Raw genomic sequence first — 7,078 nt, 5'->3', positions numbered from 1 at the left:
CAGCAAGCAAAGGAAGGAAAAAAATATTTTTTCAGATAATCTGACCACTATGAGGTCCTTCATTGATCACCTTTGCATTAAATACTATGCAAATGTTAGGTGGTGTTGCTGGTAAGACAAACGGATGGGTGGTGATTGACTTTGAAATTACGCAAATTGCGCCGAACAAATATGTAGCAGTAAGTGATGCAACCGCAGGGCTTGTCATTGTTGTTGTTGTGAATCCCCTCTTCTGATGAAAGCCTTGCATGAGACAGAGCGAGAGGGCCGACGTGCACAAAGCTTTGTATTTAGCCAAATCTATCGATGGTGTTTGTGTGTGTTTGTGTTTGTGTGTCCTTGTGTGTCCATTGTGTGCAAATGAATGGTGTGAGTGTTTTTGAGTTTGTTTTGATTGTTCTGTGTACCTGTAGGTTTGTTAAGGTTGTTGACTATTGTTTGTTTGCCCTGCCTCTTCACGTTGACACGTGTGCCTCTTGACATTGACATGCCTGACCCCTGTTGCCCATCAACAGTAAGGGGTGTCAACTGAGCTTATTGACATGTGTGTTTGTCTCTCTCACTATGTATAAATATATCTGTATGTAGGTGAACCATGTCCTTGTGCCACTTCCAAATTCGACTTTCTATCTATATTTTTTTTTCACAAGACGGAAGATACAACAAGAACAACAACAACAAATATAACCGCAAGCGGTGATTAACGGGGTCCGAGCAAAATTAATAGTCAAGAACACACTAATGGAAGATATATATAACAAATAATTATGAAGGAAAGATGTTGATGAAGATGTTCCACTTAATGCAATACTGTTCCTCGGCTTTCAGGTGAGCTGCAAAGCAATGGCCGAATTTCATGTTCAGCATGCTATAATCGGGATTCAAACTCTCCACCTAAGGATCAGCTGTACAAGACATTATCCCATTGAGCCACTGATAAACCTGAACTGCAGCCTCATTCACATGGTGAAAATGTCTATTGATAAGCATACAACATCCAGAAACCTCCAAGCACACATTTCTCAAGTGAATTATTGGCTTTCTTAAAAGCATATACCTGAAAAATTGTTGAAATTCTGGGGAAATTAAACCTTTGTAGTCAAGAACATTAACGGAAGAAATATAAATCTGACAGAGTTAATTATGAAGGAAATGGTTAACGAAGAAGTTCCCCTAATGCCATACTGTGTACTACTGTGTCTTGGCAGTCAGATTCTTGTAAACGAACGAGTCGGAATGTTGATAGCCTGATGAATTTCAGGTGTTGTGTTTCTTAAATGAGTGACAATGACAAAATGTCATGTTCAGCTTGTTCATAATGCTCTAATCAGGATTCAAACTCTCAACCTAAGGATCACCAGTACAAGGCATTATCCTGTTGAGCCACTGACATTCCTGAAATGCATGAAGCCTCATTCACATGGTGAAAATGTATTTTGATAAGCATACAACATCAAGAAAACTCCAAGCACGCATTTCACAAGAGAATTAAGGGCTTTCTTAAAAGAGCACAGATCTGAAAATGTTACCTAATAATAGCCGTATGGTAGTTATACAATAACAAAATGGTCATATAGGCAAAATGGGTTGAGACTGTGGACGTTTGGCTTTTCTATGAAATTGTGGGAAAAGTAAACATTTTTAGAGCAGAAGACCAGGGTGAAAATTGATTTTAGAGATTAATATGATATTATAAAGAATTTTGACTCCAGGTCAATCTGGTAAGGAGAAATAAGGCTAGTTCATAATTTTTTTAAATAGCACCACCTTTGGGTACAGTACCATAATTTGGGGTCATGGGTAGTGGGTGGTATTGGTATCCCCCTAATAATAGTCATATGTTTTTTTTATGCAATATGCTCACCCGGAACCCTCTGCGATAATATCTTCAATATTGAGATTCCTAAATCATATACATTACAAAACAATGACATCTGATACATACAACTGTTGGTTTGTTTTTTCCCCAAATGTTCTCTTACAGTTAGTCACAGTCCAAAACACCAAAAAAAAAACCGACAAGATCATTTCCGTGGGCAATGTACAAATCCGACTTTAGATTAATAATTGAAAGCCTGTGCAATGTTTTGTTCTTATCATTTTGCTTTGGCGTTCCTACAAATTGAAAATATTTGGTCACTGATTGATGAAAAAAACGTCTGTTTTAAAGCGTTCGCTTTATTAAGTCGTCCAGCCACATTTGGATTAGTGCTGTCCCCTCCTGATTGCCCCATATCCTGCTCATATTAATCTAGGAAAAGTGACCAACTCTTGTTTTCAAAAGCGGACCAGAGTTTGTTGGTTTGGTACACACCAGAGTCGGAATGAACCCCAAACAAACCGTACTATCAGCGGAAATGCTAAAGGGTTTGATTTAAATAAACTGATCAGGTGAAAGCCCCCTCAGTTTATTTGCTTTGTGGCTGTGAGTGCTTGTTTCTTTTTGTTCAATTCTAAAACCTTGATGAGTTTTGTTTCGGTCCCCCCTCATCAAGCCTGTGTTGATAGTGTGATAGCCTCAAGCACTAACTCAAACTTACTTCTACAACTTGTTTCATGGTTGGATTTTGAACTCACTTCTGGGATTCAATCTATTAATAAATAAATAAATTACACAGTGCAGAGATACTATTATCCAAAGTGACCTATAGTGAACCTTAAAAAATAGAGGGAGAACAATTCTCAGAAGTACACAAAAGAAAACGAACAATGGAGTTATCTGAATACAAGGTGTCAAGCGCTCTACTGGCATGTCATGGGCTTCTCTGTGGTTATTTTTCAATATCAAATATTTTGGTTGAATATTTTGTACTCTTTGGGCGACCGTTACACTATTTGATGGCTGCATCTTCATGCTGTTTTTGCTGGAACTTGCAACTTGCAACCGTGAAGTACAAACCAAATGCCGTCCCTCTCCACTATACACGCATGCACAAAAAAATCAACTAGAAAACAACTCCATAGCAACAGTAATATGGGAAAACATCGGTTTGTTTAAGTACACACACGCACGCTTGAGCTAACAAAAAACTTCTGCACAATAGATGTTGTGGTTTTCCGCGTTGTGACTAAATTCACTGAATCATCGCATCAGTGGAATTCACCGTTGTAGCCTCACTCTCAACCTCTGTCTCTCCCTCGCTCTCTTGCTCTCGCTCTCTCACACTCTCTCGCTCTCTCGCTCTCTCTCTCTGTTACGCGGGCTTGTTCCCACTTTCTTCTTTTATTTATTTTCAGCCCCATTTTCATCGGGCTGTGATTCCTCTTGTTTCATTTCTCTCTCAATGTTGTTTTTTTTACCTTGAGTTTCATGACTTTAGCTTTCATCCGTTCTGTTTGTAGTCCATTTTAACTCCCCCCATTTTTTTCTTTCGCTTATTCGTTTTCCCGCCATTTTGTTCTCGTTGTTGTTGTTCTCTTACCTTCACTCCGATGCTTCCGTTCCCTGTCTATTCGTCGGTTAGCTACCGTTTCTTGAGCTGTCATTTTTCATTGCGTTTGTTGAACTCAACCTACAACCTCGCCCATAAAACATTGGGTATGGAAAACGAAGTTCTGATCGAGTTCTGGTTGAGAGTGGCCCTGGGCAGCCATGAAGACTACAAACCTGCTCACAGAGGTCCTCACAAGACACCATTTTATTTATCTCTTTTACAAAAACAACAGTTGGGCTTTATTTACTGCACCTCTGTGCCCTGCCTGGTTGCATCCCATTCCAACCCACCATTAGATTAATTATTTAGAGAAGAGAAAATCCTCCTTCCTCTTGGGGTGTACAAAGAATGGTTTAATAAGAACTGTAAGAAGTGTTTTCTTATTTTTACTACCCAAATCACTCTTAACATGGCGGCTGTGTTTTAGGACGCCTGTGTAAATTCCAATGATTTGAGGAAGGGTAACCCCCCTAACAAATCAATTTTCCTAACCCAGATCTCCTATTGTAAGGATAGTTTTTTTTTTTTGACTAATCACTACCTTTTCCATCTTTTGTGTATCCTTTGGCATTCAGTTTCATCATTTTGTCAAATAATAAATATATTAATAATAATTAATTATTATTATCAATATTATTATTTTTAATGTGTATTTGGTTTATCTAATGTATAGACTGAACTAACTAAACTACTTAACCACCAGAATCACTTAAACTCTGAATAGGATTGTTGTCATTTGATGTCTTTCCTCAGCTAGAGCTTCCCATATCTGAAATCTATGGAGTGATGGAAACCAAAGTCCCTACTCGTTGTTTAGGTTTCAGTTTCACCTATGCAACTGAAAGTGCAAACTATGAATAGATAGAGGAAATAAAATTAAATAAATAGGTGGGTAGTGTCAAAACATGCTGGTGTTTTGACAGTGTAAGGACGCAGAATATACGTTGAATGGTCGCCCACATTATATGTGGGCGACATATATATCTGGCGTCTCGAATTCATCCTTGGCTTCAAGACATCGCTTGGTGAATCCATCTAACCCTTCTTCAAAACAGTAGTGCCAATATGGGCTTATTTATAGTAAACACAGGGTGTTGTTTCAACCACACAAATCAAATCAATTGTCTCAATCTTTTATGATTGAAAACAGCATGCAGGTATTTCTTTATTGAAAACATTGGGTGAGTGTTGTTTTGTATTTTGTGTGTGTGTGTGTTGGTGGTTGAACATTTCAAGTGATTCTCCTTCCATCGGGGGACTATTCAATGTGCCCCATAGGGAGTCTGTATATCGCTGGCAAAGTAAGCTGGCTAGAAAAGGGTTAGGAAATGGGACCGTCTGTCCTGTTGCCGTGGCGAAAGATGCAAAAAAACAAGAAAAAAAACACTTTGCACCGACCATGTGCAGTGCACTATAGTGGCGCAGACTGGCGGTCACACAATCCTTGGTGCCGGGGGGGGGGTCACACATCGTCACGGCGATACTGCCGATGCGTGACCAGGCATCCACTCTGCAGCATGTCATCCAGGCCAGCCGATAGGCACTAAGTTACCCCCCGCACCTCATTAATTAAGAGGAGAGATGGGGGGGTTTGGGGGGGGGTGATAAGAGAGGAGTAAAGAAGATTAACGAATAGAATGAGAGAGGTTGAGAATAAAGTAGAGAGAGAGAGAGAGAGAGAGAGACAGAGCGCGAAAACATAGGGAAGAAGTGAGCAACAGGGGAAGAGAGGAAGTAGGGGAGATGGATAACGAGGGAAAGAAAGTAGGGAGAAAGGTAGAGGAAGAGGGGGAGAGAGAGTGGGAGAAAATGTTGGTATTGCGACAAGAGAGATGGAGACAGGAAGTAGGGAAGCAGAGTGCCAGAGGAAGGTAGCTCGAGAGCGGGAATGAAGGTTTGGTAGGAGGGAGGTGGGTGAACAGAGAGCCGCAGAGAGTTGGAGAGAGAGCAGAGTAGAGCAGAAGGTAGATTAAAAAGAGAGCAATGGAGGGGGTGGGGGGGAGGGAATGAGAGACGGCATGAGAGACATAAAGGGAAATGGAAGGAGAGAGTGAAAGGGGTGGTCGTGGGAACATGATGGATGAAACGACCGCAGATTTTCGAGTCATCTTCGCCACAGGTAATTAGTTGCAATTTCCAAAGCGTATTATTTCTTTCTACCCCATCTTCTCCGCAAGGGCGCCCTTAACTTTAATGCCTTCCCCGAGTCCCACACATGCACATTTTTCTCCCATGCACCTCCGCGTTGCCAACGCTACGTGTTTGTGGCTTCCAGAGACACCCCTTCTCCCCGTCTGACCCAGGGTAATTGCCAGTGTTTGGCAGCTATTCTTCCAACAGAATAGTCTAATTAAAGCCCTGTCCTTTCCAAACTCTACCCTGAAAAAGCAGGTTACAACCCTGTAAGGGTTGTATTGTGTTAAACTAACTCAGGGAATAAATTGAATATTTGTTACGGTTGTTTGTTGGGTAGCCGGTCTTATTCGATTGGCTCCCACATATTTATATATATTCTATATATTTATGTTTTAGTTGTGTGTGTGTGTGTGTGTGTGTGTGTGTGTGTGTGTGTGTGTGTGTGTGTGTGTGTGTGTGTGTGTGTGTGTGTGTGTGTGTGTGTGTGTGTGTGTCTGGTGATGCTTTCCTTTTCTCTGGTATGGGGCCTGACCCCAGGGCCTGTGACCCTGGGGTCAGTTCTTTGTGACCTCTTGACCTTTTTAAGTAGTATCAAAGAGCACTTTAATACCCTCCACATAAAACTCTCTCTTTCTCCCAATGTGTGTTTGTGTGTCTGTGCGTGTTTGTGTGTGTATTCAAGGCACCACGCTGTGTTCCCTAATTAAACTTTGGATACATTTTATTTCTGTTCCGTCGGTTGGCCTTCAAGATGGCTGTATAGCCGTAGAGAAGGTAAGGGATGTTATATGACCAAGTAATGGCGTATTATATTTACTTATCGGTCTGAAGTACGGACAGAAATGTTGTTAAATGTGGTGATCTATTTTAGTAAATCTAGCGTAACCCCTTCAAATACTCTCTAGTCTTGTGAGAGCTGCCAAGAGCCATGTTAGTCATTGTACATCACAAGTTCTTGTCAACGTGATTTATATCCCATACTAACACGACAGAGTGTTCCTGTCATCCAAAGCTAATGTGATAACACACTTTAAATATATATATATATATATATGTGTGTGGTGTTTGTGTGTGTGTGGTGTGTGTGTGTGTGTGGTGTGTGTGTGTGTGTGTGTGTGTGTGGTGTGTGTGTGTATATATGAACAGTGTCAATTAATATATATATATATATAATATATATATATATATATATTTATATGTGTGTATTTATATATATAATGAGCCAGACGGAAGCGTAAAAAAAAGGTTTGTTTTTCGCAAGAGTCCGCTTAGTCACGACATGCAGAAATACACATTTCCAGCCCATGTCCAGATTATTTTGGTCCTGGTGCGTCTGTGGGCGTGTGTGCGCCTCAAGCCGTTGAATGGTTTCAGTTACTGTGTGGCAGGTATTGGTCGCTTCCTCCCTTTATTGTCTGTAGGTAATGTCCAGTACCATCGAGCGCACAATCCTTTCTGACGCATTTTAGGTTCCCTGAATGATTCTGAGGAAGAAATATTCTCCAAGA

The sequence above is a fragment of the Gadus chalcogrammus genome, chromosome 18 (genome assembly GCF_026213295.1).
Source record: "Gadus chalcogrammus isolate NIFS_2021 chromosome 18, NIFS_Gcha_1.0, whole genome shotgun sequence".
NCBI classification, from domain to species: Eukaryota; Metazoa; Chordata; class Actinopteri; order Gadiformes; family Gadidae; genus Gadus; species Gadus chalcogrammus.
This window is presented reverse-complemented; position numbering follows the sequence as displayed.